Source organism: Metopolophium dirhodum, chromosome 5 (assembly GCF_019925205.1).
Source record: "Metopolophium dirhodum isolate CAU chromosome 5, ASM1992520v1, whole genome shotgun sequence".
NCBI lineage: Eukaryota > Metazoa > Arthropoda > Insecta > Hemiptera > Aphididae > Metopolophium > Metopolophium dirhodum.
Genome location: NC_083564.1, coordinates 34,977,880 through 34,993,258, shown reverse-complemented (window position 1 = coordinate 34,993,258; position 15,379 = coordinate 34,977,880). Strand labels below are relative to the sequence as shown.

Genomic DNA, 15,379 nt, shown 5'->3' with positions numbered 1-15,379 from the left:
ATTTAAATGAAATTAATTCGTTCCGAGGTTGAGGGTGGTAATCGATTATTGGTTCAAATTAACCGACATGCCTCGTGCTCTATGCTGGTAATCAGTATAACCAATTACCATTTACTTATATCACGGATAATATATTTTCTTTCGATTCATACCATCGCACACAACTCATTGTAGTATAACTATTATCTTTTTTTTTTTTACTTCAAGAATAGCCGACTGTATTTGTAAAGTGAAAAAGTGATTTGTAATTCTTAATATTTACATTGGTTATTGATAAGTAGTCGATTTATAGGCACTCGATGTCTATAACAGTCAATGATATAGGTACTAAATAAAATTCAATCAAGTACAGCCCCCGGGTATCGTGCTAATATTATGCCATAATAAGTATTATTACTAATTATTCGTTTTTGTACACAACATTTAAGTCGAAGTGACCCGACCGCCAGTTAAAATCTACTGTAAACGACAATGGCACTGAAACGGTAGTTCAACTATTTTTTAACAGACGTAGGCATATATATCATGCTCTTTATTTTACATCTCTGAAAATATATTCTTGGCACAAGATTTCCGTATAATGAATGATATATTATGTTATATAATGCTAAACTGCCAAAGTAATTACTTCCATGGAACGGCAATCATTACGGAATAAAAATCAATAACCATTCGCGTTGTATGTGGATGGCCATTATTGTTTTTATATAATATTTGTCGACCCACTTAAACCAGAAAAAAAAACACGTTTTATTTCTCATATTTGTACTGGGTGTCGGGAAGTCCAGTATTATGTATGTTGACATTTGTTGTATGTATACAATATCATATATACATAGTATATCATGTAGGTATATATCGGTATATGTACTTTATTATACTATGTAGGTACTGATAACTTTAATAGACATTATGTGTAGATGAAAAATAACGAAAATATAAAATACGTCAACGAGTTCCCATCGTAAAAAATATATTATGATTAAATTATTTGGTTAATATTTCTTTTATGTACTCTGTACGTACATAAAAAAAATCGACCCTCGTACTTCGCTTTAAGCTAAAATATTATATAGAAATGGCCTCATTGCGTTGGGGCTAATTGCTTTTTGACACTTATAATAATTACGATGTGTTTAGGTGAGTTCAGTAAAATTTGTTTTAGCGCGTGTATCATGCAATGGGTTTGAGACTACCTAGCTTAACGTAAAGTAATTACCCACCTACTGGATTACTTATGAGTTATGACAATGTAATAGCTACAATTTATTTTTGAAATAAAAACTTAGGACTTTAGAAAATTTCATTATTCGAATTCTTACATAATAAAACGTAAATTGTAGTTTAGCCTCACTTATCATGTTATCGTTATAAAATTACGTTCCTTTAATTTAATTTTCCAGTCTTAAAAGTTTTTTCTTTTTATAAAGCGATAGTTGATAATTCCGCGAGTTAATACATATTATTATAATCATTTTTTGTTTTCCTTCACCGTATTATTGTTAATTATTTTTTATAAGTATTTTTTACGCACACCTATATAAAAATGTATTAAAATACATACCATATGGTATGTGCCATATTTTTTGTTAATAATAATTGTTTTATTGTATTTTATTTAAACCGAGTTACGCACTTAAAACTCAAACCAAGTTACGCACTTAAAACTTAAACCAAAATATAATGTGTGCCGTACCCAAATCCGTCGTGGGCGGATTGCCCAGTCTGATCCGACTTACATGGGTGGTGACTGATAACTAGACACCACCACACCTAAATACCACTTTCGACTTTCGACTTTTTAACTCAAAAAATAGCACCAGACATGCACCGTATCCAATCCATTACAGGTCCGATTTACATTCGTGGTGACTGATACACATTTACAGTTTTAAACTTTAGACGATTTGACCCACAAAAAAACACAAGGCATGTTTGTGTGTAGTGAACTAAAATATAACACAGTTATTGTGTCATCCATTTTTAGGCTCCGAAAATGTGTGGATTACGTCAGTATCATAAAGTATAATCCCCCTTGTAACCGAATCATACAGTTCAGCTGACGGTTCTGTATACCTATACGTATAATAATATCTTGGCATTAATGACGACAGCTACACAATACGATTTTGGAGTTCTTTAAAAAGACAATGAAAACAATAATATAAGGTCGGAGCGCTGGCGTTTGTTTGAAGAGAGTGACATTTCTGTAATTGTATTGTTATAAACTGTTGGTGCACATGTAACAATAATGGGCACAGTTTTTTGTAAATTATTTAATAATAATACTGTATCCTTTGATTCCTTTGAAATTTAAAAGGCTCTCAAAATATATTATGTATAATATAATTTATCATCTAATAAGTATAATAACACTAAGTCAACGCGCAACATATACATATTACATTTGGTATCGGCATACATCGATATTTTTTTTTTTTTGGATTTCGGTTGAATAGTTCCATTATTATTATCTTATGAATAATATTTTGTGTGAATAATTATTATTCACATACTACTAAAATAATGTAAACCGCTACCAGTGTTCGTGGAAAAAAAAAGAATAATGATTGAAATGTGCATGTGTACATTAAAATGAATCACCTGGCACATACAGTTTATCGCACTGGCGTAACTCGTTATCTGAAGGTCAAAATGTAATTAAATGTAAAAAATGTTTATGAAAATGTAAAACATTGTTTTATACTTATACGGTTTTAATTATTTTCATGTTTTGCTCCACTAAATGTTATATAGAGACGTTATTTTGAATATTTTTTAATATCCTATAATTATTTAATACAATATAATATTCACTACCATTCACCTGTAATCCCTTCTTCACAAAACCATGGTGATATTTAAATAGTACTGTAACACTAATACATTCTTTACCCCACTCAAAATTTTAATTTTTCTTTTTTTAGCATTCTACTTGCATCTTAGTAGCTATAGCTAGCATACTAGTAACCTATAGGTACATTCTTATAACACTGAACACTCGTTATTCAGATAATATTACTCTACTTCAGATTAAGCTCACAGATTGTCATTAAAATATCAAAAGTAAACAGTGGAGAAAATTATAAGGACGAATGACGGTAATTTTATGAAATGCAAAAATTGTATCTCATTAAATTTTCAAAATTATATGGTCGAATAAAGTCAATACTTTTAGAAATATATAATGATTAATGACAAATGGTATGTTAACTTTTTAAATTATCATTTATCAGTTATCATTAATGTGTACACAGAGTGAATCACCAAGCATTCTCACTTCCCGCCCCCCCCCCCCCTACGGCCGTATATGCATTAATAATGCACTTCAAATGCATATACAATCCAGATTTTCTGAACTTTTTGTATACCCAAAGACTAATAATTATAATATTATGTTCACTGTTCAGATACCTTGGATATTTTTATATGTGCCTTTTCGAGGTGCAGTGTCGTGTCATACATTTCAAATTTTGGCAAGTCACATATTTTCTCCATTGAACCCGCTAACCCATCTACCCCACGCATGTCTAGGGACATTGTGTAGAGGGACTATGACAATTATATTTTATGATATTTATACGGTGTGCATAATATTACGTCGTGTGCGGTTTACCTCCATATTATCATAGCCTATATTATTTGTAAAATCCGAGCTGGTTACCAAAGTTGACTAAGCCACGGCTAATGCAATCGAAATAAAATACCTGATATATACACATGCTGTAGGAAATACGGAAACTGTTGAAACCAATTGTAATTTGTGGACTCGGCTGTAAGCGGAAGTAATGATTATGGCTTGTCTTGTACACTCGGACGCGGCCTTTTTAGGGCACACCTACTAATTACTGCTGCCCAGATATTTTAAGAGTATAAACGAATTGCGGCCCAAATTTTTACTTTGGGTACAAACTTATTTAAAATATAAAAAAAAAAAAATTATATAGGTAGGCGGTACGTACTTTCGAACTTCATTTTGCATCCCATTTTTACACAGACTGTCATGTATTATAGCATTATTACTACCATACCTTCATGAGAATTAGATATCAATTATGCCAAAATGACCTCATTACCTGTAAAATACTTATCGATTGCGCCGGCTATCGATTCCACCGGCTATCGGTTCCACTGAATTTTTTTTATAATACATTGATTCCGCTCGCTCCTATATTATGATACACTCAAACTAAAAAAAAGATGGGCAAGTGGGTGTCGCTTTGCTGTACAGTTGTAGGTTACAAGTGGGTCACTGTAATGGATGGCGTTAAATTTGAATTCAATAATATAATATCATTGTATAAGAAAAACGATTCTGAGAGAAGACAGTCAGTCAGCCTATGAAATTATTACAACTATGTATGTTTGATGATATTATTGTGAATAAAGTAATTTATACATAACCTATTTGCATGGAACCTTTTTTCTAAATATTCTATCTTTAGCTATAAAAGTTGAATATTTTATAAATTTTGAATTACAAAATATTTTATAAATTTTGAATTACAAAATATTTATTCAATTTTAAAATTTATAAATTTTGTCAAAAATTGAACTTTAAATGCTTATAAAAAAAACTGTGACTACAGATTTTTAATATTTTTAAAAAAGTAATTGTAACAATATATTAAGAGCCTTATATATACTATTTCTTGTTGTCTAAATAAGTGATTAAAACTGTCTATCCATCACCTCTTAAGGAGCACGTTGTACCCGCATTGTGTTTTTTACATATTATAACTAACGATTAACGAATGATGTAGCGAATTTTTTGATTCATAATAATCCACTTTACTCTGATGTTTTAATATTTGATTAATTTTACCTATTATAAAATTTAAAGGTAAGAGTATTATTTAGGGCCCACGTTGGTTTTTTCTGATATTATAAAAAACCTACGAGAGAACACAGATAATGTATTTACTTTAAGTTTGTTAATTGGTGAGGTCACTCCAATATTTAGGCTATAACAACACAAAATTGGTGACGGAGACAACACATGGAGGTGTGACGTCCTCTTAAAATATTTATAAAAATGAATATATACTTCGTAATATAATAGTAAGGACTGAGTTTAAGTTTAAACCTCTATTTTTCGCCCCCTATCCAACAAATAGGTTTAAGGAAGCCCCTGGATCAGGCAATCTAGGAGGCCAAGTACCAAACAACAGATGAATGATTTTGAATAACCCAGCTGTATACAAATGTATAAACATTATACCTACATACATGTAGTATTATATTATTTATTGAATATTATATTTTCTAGACTTTCACTGTTTTCTCTTTTTCTAGATATATTTCTAATAATTGTTCTCCGTTCTACCGTCTAAAGTCAGGTAATAATCCTATTGATGGGAATTTCTTGAGAATAAGATGTCGAAAACCGATTATAAATACTATGACATTATGTCTTTCTTACGTCAATTAAATTTAAAAATTAAAATTAAAACTGTATTGATTGTAGTGTATAATTTTTATTATACCTTAATGCTATTGTTACGAATTTTACATTTTATTACCATAGTAAGAGTCATTTGTAGATTAGGTGGAGTGCCAATTTTTTGTAATCCACTGTACGTACTGTACGTATACCTATAAAATGTCGACATAACCTCGACCTTTAAAGTTTAACTGGGCCGCAAACATATTTTTGTAACATTATAATAAACGGACCGCTACAATTTGATGATAATCAAAGTGCCTAGAGGCTAGAAGCAGGAGAGTACCTAGTTAATAAAAGATAAAAATACATTTATAGTCACATAACATTGTATGATTTATGTAGGTAAGGTACCTATAGTAATAAAATGTAAGTTTTTAATCAGTGTAATTTGTAATTTTAAGTTTTTTTATTCTGCGTGCTTAAATTAATGCTTGTCGGCCGTAAGTCGAATATGTCTAGACTAATGAAATATTGTGTCGAAACTTTTTTATGCTTGTCTTGACCAAGGGATTGAGGAAAGGGCGGTTCTCCTGTTATGAACCTTTTAAAAATTGATTTTAATCTTATTATTATATTATATATTGTATACTCCTAAAATACGAATTGTACTCATAACTCATAAGTGCATATTAATTATAATATAATGTTAGAGAAATTATTTTTTGGAAACTATTTATTTTTGAAACACACAATTTTTCTGGAACTCCATAATTTAGTATTCTTACGATTATAATAATAATAATAAAATATCGTATATTATAATTCATCGGCTAATAGGCCAATTGTTGTAACCATCTATAATGAATTGTTCAGGAGGCACTAAAATATAGTTTTCTTACGATTCTGTTAACATAAAATCTTAATTTTTGTTCTTTTAGATACTAAAATAGTATATTTAAAAAGCAATATCATACTTACAAAACTAAATCTAATATGATATATTGTTATATTACTCCAAAGTGAAGTACCTAGTTGGTTATACTACTTGGCCTATAATAGTATGAATCATTGTGGCTTGATAATTTTAAGTCAGTGATGGATGCAGTAATTGACTTAAAATAATTAAATAGTACAAATTACTGTAACCCACAATAGAATATCTGAATATCTTATTATAAAATATAATTTTGGAACAAATTCACTTTAACTAATCAGCATTTTTTTTTAATTTTTTAAAATTTAATTTACTTATTTCTACGACATTAGAACAATGGTGCAATATTTGCGGAAATCATTATTTCGGAAGTTATATCTTTTCAAAGTTTAATATTTTACGTTTATACGAAAACTCACAATAGTCACAACACAGCATTTTACTGCCGCGCGCAGCACCTATAACGAATTTCGATTTTTTTTTTTTACGTACCCACATAAGTATTTTATAAATATGCTGAAAACTATAGCGAAGGCAGAATTTGGCAGTTGGACTTAGTTTTGAAGTTATAGCTAATTGAAAAGCATAGTATTTTCATATACATCCGGCGTGGTCACTCGCTCGTTGCGCTCGCTCGGACAATTAAAATCAAAAACATCTCCCTTCAGACGGAGCCCAAACAATTTATTTTTTAAAGTTTGAATCTATTTCTGAATCAACTGAATCAACAGGGATATTACTTATAAGTTATAACTGTTAAGTATGTCCAGGTTGTAAATATGTCATATGAATAGAATTAATATTTATAGCTTATAGCTATTTCATTCATGAACCAAAATATTGCTGAAAGAACTTGATTATTTTTATGTTGACCCGGACATAAGTCGCAAAATATAATGATACACTATACAGGATTAACAGTTATTTGCTCAACATTTATTAACTATTAAGTACCTATTTAATCAAAGTAGTGGATATTTCATTGAAACCTTTTAGGCCATCCTGTTCTCACCAAACAAAGCAGCAAATTTTGAATCTCAGATGAATTATCTTGACTTAATATATTATTTTTCATACTTTTATCTAAATACCATTGCATTCATGCTTCATAGGTGTATGAAACCCTAAGTTAAACTGGTTGGTGAAAATATTTCTAAAACATTTCACTTACTTTATAGTATTGTATTACAATGATAAGGTTTGTTGGCAGTCAATTTATTACACGATTTAAGGTACACAGGTTGCGTATCGAACTCCCATAATTTGACTGGTGAACTAACTTACTAACTTACTATCTGAAACAGCTGTTCCCAGTGCTACTAGCGCACCCTGAGGACAAACTTAAAGATTCAATAATACTATATACTATAGGTATTATTGGTATCAAAAGCAGATAACCGTGGTAAGTGGTTTATGTCGTTATGATACTATTTAACATATTTAAACCACAACGAGAGCTAGTGATTCACTGTTTCAGATAATTGGTACACCAATCACCGTAAAGCACTATTCGTTATAGGCCGATGTATATCTTAATGTAAATCGTGATTTGTTATAAACAGTATAAAATCAACCATTTCTATCAATAAATAGCCATATTCATTTAAATAAAACGTAGTTGTAAATAATAGTTAAATGTAATTTTATTGTGGGTTACACTATTTAACCTGTAAGACCACTTAAAATCCTATATAGGGATATGCTGTAGGCTTACACTAATTGGCTTGCTGTAGAAAAAATTGTTAGAAAATGTAGACGTATCCATCGTGGCTTTTTTAACAGTGTGGCTTACATTAAAAAAAAATTTAATAAAGTTGATTTTGGACTGGAATTAGTCATTTGAGGGTTAAAATATTCGGCCACAATGTGTATTTTCTCTATAATAATCTACTTCAATCATAACCTCGAATTCGAAAACAGTGAGGGTTACATCAATTATTGGCCTATTAGCCGACGAATTATTATATATAATTTTTAATGAGTGTGACAAAATCCGAGTCACCGGTATTCGCACAAAAATTAGATATAAAATCAGGTGGTATATTATAGCTGTGGCACTAGTGTCTAGTACTCTAGTACTATATAGACTATAGGTATATCTAATAGGTCAATAGGATAGTAAAATTGATTAACAGTTGAACAAACGACGTTTGACCTATGCGTGCCATACTGCCATTGATTATGACAACGATCATAGGTGAAATGATATGCGTGAAATATAAAAAAAAAAAAAACTGTCGACTCGTTGAGGCGGTGAACTACGACGACGACGTATTTTAGTGCACAGTGCACACTTTATTTATAACACATGAACCTAACCGGTGAACTGTAGTGTAAAATGTAAAATAATAATGAGACGATGCTATAGACGGACGTAAAAATATAATATTTCTACAGTTTTTCCATTTTAAAACATCGTCCGTAGCCGCCGCCACTGCGTCCTAAACGTTTGCGGACCGTCGTAACCAACGGGGCAATATTTTGTTTTTCGACACTGTAAAAATTGGTGTTGTTAATTAATTATTTATGGGTACAATTTAAATTATTTATGACGACGATTTAAATTCAATTTTATAAGTTATGTGCATTTTGCACGCGTATAACTAGGCACGCGGAATAATAACACAATGTGTATACTTATATTGACATTTGTCGCACGTATATTTACGTTTTGATTATTAATGCAGTGCAAAGTACCAACGGTAAAATATATAGATTTTTTCTTTCAGAAGTTTAACAATAAACATAATATGTCAATGTGTATTATGCGTGTTGTATAGGTACACTCGGTTACGGATAAATAATAGAAAATAGTTTTCGTATTGTGCGTTTGTGCATAATGTTAAGCACAATGATGCATAATAATGTTATAAGATGGTAATCCTATACTGGAATGATAATTATTGTGTTGTGTGAGATTGCGGTGAGAACAGAAGGAAGGAGTTACGATAGTAATAATAGTTGTAGTAAATGGTACCTATAGTAGTAGTAGAGGTGAAAGAAATGTTTGTAATAGTCATTTTATATTAGAATGTCGATGCATGGTTATGTAAACTGGAAGTGACACATGCATACATAATACTTTTATTATTATTATTAAAGTTTCCGGACATTAATCATCTAAACTTAGGTATTTCTTACCTATATAGAATTACAATTTTTAAAATTTATATTACAGATATCAATGATAACAATTATTCATACATAATATATATGACGGATTATCATTATTGGGTTCGTGAGTTTAATATTTTGTAGGTTTTACATTATTCAAAGGAATCGATATTTAGTAGTTCAGCATAATATTGTTATTTTATTATTTTATAAAGACTGTGTAACAAATTATTTTATTTTAATTTAAATTATTGTTTGATGGTTCAAAATTAAATTTCTTTGTGGGGTAGAAACCTCGCAAAATATCCACGTGCTACTAAACGTCTCAACCCATCTATATAACCTTTACAATAAATTTAATGTTATTATTATTGCTGTTTGTTCACAATTCAATATTTATACACAACGAACATTTAGAAAATATTTTAGTTCAAGATATCAAATTAAATATATGGTCCATCAATATGAAACAAAAGTTAACAATATCACGATGATACCAAAAAGAAAATAAAATAATTCCATAGTGACTTGAAAATCCCCGAAGTTCATATTCGCAATGGAAATAATATTGTAGATAATATTTTGTAACCAATTATAAATAATTGTTATTTCTCGTACTTGACATACTTCATATTATTAAGTTAATTGGTACCTATGTAGTCTAATATTTGAAACAAAAAATACGTTTTAAACATTTTATATTATGTGACGATTTTAATATTTATATTATGTATCTAAACTTTCACGAAAATGTATTTATTTTAATACATGTGTAGCATGTAGGTAAACCATTCAATTAAAATCATAGTATAATAGAGTTTCGTGTAATAATTTCGCGATTATCGTCTTAGTCACAATGAATATTATTGTTTTGATTTTCTGAAATGACGTTGAACAACGAGTAATAAAATATTTAGCAGTGACATAAATTTTAAATCTGTGATCGTAAAACCAATGTATACAGCCATACAGGTAAATCAAAAGTGACATAAAACGTATATTATACATATTATATTTTATAAAATATACAATACAGCAGTTGTGGTCATGGTTTGTACGACCTAAAAATCGTACATGACGGTAATAGGTGGGTATATTACCTATCTCAGATCTCCTAATAACAATATAATATTATAATATTGTTTACATAGGTACATCGTACAACGAAAAATACGTTCCGAACGTTATTTTTCTATTGAATGTATTATTCATTTTGTGATTTTTTTTTAATTTTCTATTCCTGAAGTCACATTATTGTACTAATTACGTAGGTACATACAATTATAATAATATTCAATATTATATTATACAAACGCCTGAATTAGTGTATCAGTGTATTAGTTTACTACAATACTGTCGAAGTCCAATAACAATACGGTCAATATTAACTATTGACAAATAACTGTGTTTAATATTATCACGATTAACGAGAATTTACTCATTTCTGCGTGTCTGCTTTTATCTTATCATTATAATATCCATGTTACCATGTGTAACATTTTGACTGTATTTTTTAGTATTATATACTATTAGGCACACATGAGTACACAACACTGTGACAGTCGTACGGTGTTTTTTTTATTTTTCGAGTATAATAATAATATTATAATATATGTTGCGCATCAGCACAAAGAGGGACGATGTTAGATTACAAAAACATAAAAAAAATATAATTGTATAGTAAAATATTGAAATATAGAAAAAAGAAAAAAGAAATTAATAAATACAACCAAAAATGAGGTACCTAATACGTATTATTTTTTTAAACTTTTTTTAATAATTAAGACATTTAAATCGTATAAAACGGTTATAACTGAGATAATAAGTACCTAGGAATAAGATTAAATATTATATCTATTTTTTATTTTTGTAAAATCATTTTTAAATACTATATTAATATATTATCCTTAGTTATATAAATTGAACAATTAGGAAACTACTGATTCGAATTTTTATACATACCCATTTAAAAAAATATCATCTGCTTCATAATTTACAGCAAAAAAATAGGTTTTTATCAGCATGTGGCATCTCTTATATAAGGTACTTTCGTACCTATACTTGAAAATTCCAATATAATAACTCTATTATTAAACGAAAATGGGGGTTAACACTGATTCCATGGTCTGCGTAATATTATATAAACATAAGGTAGTACCTAGGTAAATACGTCACTGACATATTAATATGTTTATTCTATGAAATACATTTAAATATGATTACTTACCTATAATATAGTAGAGCGAAGTTTTGATCTTGAATGAATGTATGCTACTGTTATATTATTTGATATTATTTTCATTTAGGTACTTGATAATGCTTTTGTGGTTAATTAATTTTAAAAACTGCTGTTTGAGTTACACTCACTTTTTTTAACTATACATTTAAATGATAAATTTAATGTACATATAATATAACATTTACGATAAAATATGACGTAATTTTAACGTGTGCAGCTAATATAATAAAAACAAGACAAGTATAATAATTTATCTAACAGTTTACACAGTGGTTTTTTTAAAAGTTTTAATTGATTAGTGTATTATTATCACTGTAAATAATTTATTATTTTCAGGAATATATTACTATCACAAAATAATTTGTACGTTATTCACTGTTATTGATTCATGTTTTAATGTGAGAAACATGAAAAAATCTAACTATGTGAAAGTATATTATGATAATTGGATATAATTAGGTATTATCTAGTGAAAAACTATTAAAATAAACTAAAGTTGTATGTAACATTAAAAATGTTTGAAAATTATAATTTGTAGAACTTACTAATATTGATATTAAATCACATTGATATTTCAAGAAAAACATAAGTTTCTATAAAGTATTTACCTAGTTAAGGGGATTCCATACCGTGATTTTCTGTTTTTGTCTAACACACGCGTGACATAGGGTTTTAGACGGATTCTTTGCCAAACATATCAATTGATCTAATGAAGTGATAAGAATTCTGAAAACAGATTTGAATTCGTCGTCAAGTCTACTTGAAATCGACTTTTCCACAATTTTGATTTTTTGATTTTAGCTTCTCCAAAAATTGAAATACAAAAATGTTTAAATACTCTTATTTAATATGACGTTTTTTGGAATTTGGGGGATAATATCAAAAATGTGGGAAAGTCAATTTTTAAGTAGGCTTGACGACGAATTCAAATCTGTTTTCAGAATTCTTATTGCATCAATAGATCAATTGGAATGTTTGGCAAAAACACGTCTAAAATACTATGTCACGCGTGTGTTAGACAAAAACACGTCTAAAATGCTATGTCACGCATGTGTTGGACAAAAACAGAAAATCACGGTATCGAATCCCCTTAATTTTACACTACAGTCCGATTTACAACTTACTATTATAATATTCTTTCATTTAGATTTAGTTTTCAAAATGTATAATGTATAATACACAAAATTTGTTTTTAAACAAATCTATATAAGGTACGCATGTTATCATAAAATACAGTGTTATCTGTTATAATGTTAATGAGTTAAAAATAAGACAAAGAATAACATAATATTTACATAATATAGTAGGTACCCAACGGTGATTTTCACCCTTCCTAGCTGCGCCACTGCGGCTATACTGGTCTTAACACTGTTAAGTCGTCCGCGAAGATTCGTGAGCTATACTTACATCGATTTTGTCATTTGGGTGTAACGCAGCCGTGAACTAATTGGAAAACATATTTATTATTTTTGATTAGTCGCCGCCTAATCAGCGGAAAATAAAAACGAAGTCGCTTCGATTGAACTGTGAATTTGATTTATTTACCGGTCTAAACGGCCAATTAGTTCTATATTATCAACTCTTATCCAACAAATTATATCGAATTGTATAGACGTGTGGTCGGCCGCGTAAAAGTTTCTAAAACTATTCGAAAAGTTGTTCTACGCCCTCTTTAAACTTCGCTATACCTACCTGCAGCACACACGCTCTATACACGCTATAAGAATAGGAATTTACTGAATACCGCGTGTTAAAATAACATTCTAGATGTAGGTAAATACTTATCGTAATCATACCTAGTCTGCACATTGCCACAGAATATAATATAATATAATATTTGCTGAGGAATGCAATGGTTTGGCCGACCCGTTGTTTTTTTATAAAAATATATGTCTTTGACTAACATCGTATTGCTATTTGAACCGTTTCTCGTATACACACGCATGGTATAATAATACCTATGATAATATACATATATTAGGTGCCTAGGTGTGTATAGGTTCGCGTGAGTGTGTGCAGACCTTTTGCTACCTTATAGGGGCCTAATTAAACGTATATTGTCGGGCCTCAAAGACGTAGAGGAAAATACAACTCTAGTGTTATTTTAAGTTTTTTTTTTTAAAGATTAATGAGTTTATTATTTTTAGGAAAATATAATATATTTTTAAGGTGTATACAAAGTAAAAAAAAAAAAAAACGGTGTTCGTTCTAATGCATAATTATTTTATTTTGCATTTCGGTATTGATCACGGTTTTAATGAAGAGCTCAAAGACCCCAAAGGACAAGTTTATTATATAGGTACATATTAGTATTAATATATATACAGCTATATTATAAAAAAAAGCAATCTTTATACCGACGTAGCTTGTGGACGTTTTTTTTTTATACTTTGCTTAAAACGTTTTGAAGAAAATTTAAATATTTTAAACATCGACTTCACAATATAAAATACCAATTTTAAAACTGAAATAAAAATGTTATTTCTGCCGTTTTAAATCAGCTCGTATTATAATGTTTTTCGCATACAAGACTGGGTTGTTTAAAATACCGTACCTCTATGATTTTTACTGCATATTGTTGTATGCCATGCGAGCAGCACAAACATAATGACATCTTATTATGGCAGCAGTGCCGCAATAAAAACCAAAAGTATTTTATACGCTGTGTATAATACCAGTGTGCGTATATTAATACTTCTCTAGAGGTTATTTTTTTTTTCCTTCGTCAGCCCTTCACACAATTCTTTTCCTCTGTGCTACTAACCAACGTCTCGTACTGAACTAGAGTACAGAAATCGACATACATATTTTGTGTATGTTATTAAAATAAAAAAAAAAAAAATTGTTAATGAATTAAATAGAAAATCGTGTATTATAATAGGTTAGGTACTTTTTATTGATTGATGCGAAAGTCCCAAATCTCCTTTCTATAAAAATTTCACTTTAACACATTTTGGAAACGGTATACTAATATTTTAACAATTTTAACAATGTATATACCAATAGTTGTGTGCCTGTGTGCTGTTTTGTTGTATGTGTGTGTGTGCTTGTATTTATTAGTTTCGTTGGATTCTATCGATTACTTTTTATAATATATTTTCGTGTCTTTTATAGTCTCAATAAAAATAAATACAATCAATTGCACGTACCTATGTGTTGTTGTACATTTATAGGTATTACGCATGTTTACATTATAGGTACTTTATCAATTTTCCATAGACATGTGAAACTAGTTTATTTTGGAATATTTCAATCTATCAAAATTGGTGAAAATAAAAATGCGATAAATTGTAGTGTATCATCTATATAAACACCTAATTTGAGTGTATGCATCATACATTCCTTTAAGTTTATGACGATTAGTATTTTATTTAACTCTCGCCATCTCAGGTTGCAGAAAAGTTAGGCTAGGTTAACCAACCTAACCTAATTTTTGGTAATTGTCATTACCATATTAATACATTAATTAGTCAGAGAATTTTGAGTTATTAATATTAAAATTACGAATATTCCGAACTCCTTAGAGTTGAGCTTTCAAGCTGCATAGTGTAGTAATTATTCTGAAAATACGACATTATTTTGAGTTATTTTGTCAACTAGTCAGCTGTAAATTCGTAAATAAATTCATTACCATGAAATCTAAATTATTTTAATTCTATAAATAAGGAAGAATTAAACTGTTTCAGTCGTTTCGGGTTATATCATC

At 29.2% G+C, this 15,379-nt stretch overlaps 1 protein-coding gene across 1 annotated transcript in view; it reads right to left on the bottom strand.

Moving 5' to 3' along the window:
- LOC132944889 (alpha-1,6-mannosyl-glycoprotein 2-beta-N-acetylglucosaminyltransferase) overlaps positions 1 to 11,791 on the bottom strand; it is a 62,281-nt gene extending 50,490 nt beyond the window's left edge. Inside the window, exon 1 of the mRNA XM_061014424.1 lies at positions 11,662 to 11,791. The gene's annotated coding sequence lies outside the window, so the exon portion shown is untranslated. The remainder of the gene's footprint in view (positions 1 to 11,661) is intronic.
- Between the last annotated feature and the right edge of the window lie 3,588 nt (positions 11,792 to 15,379).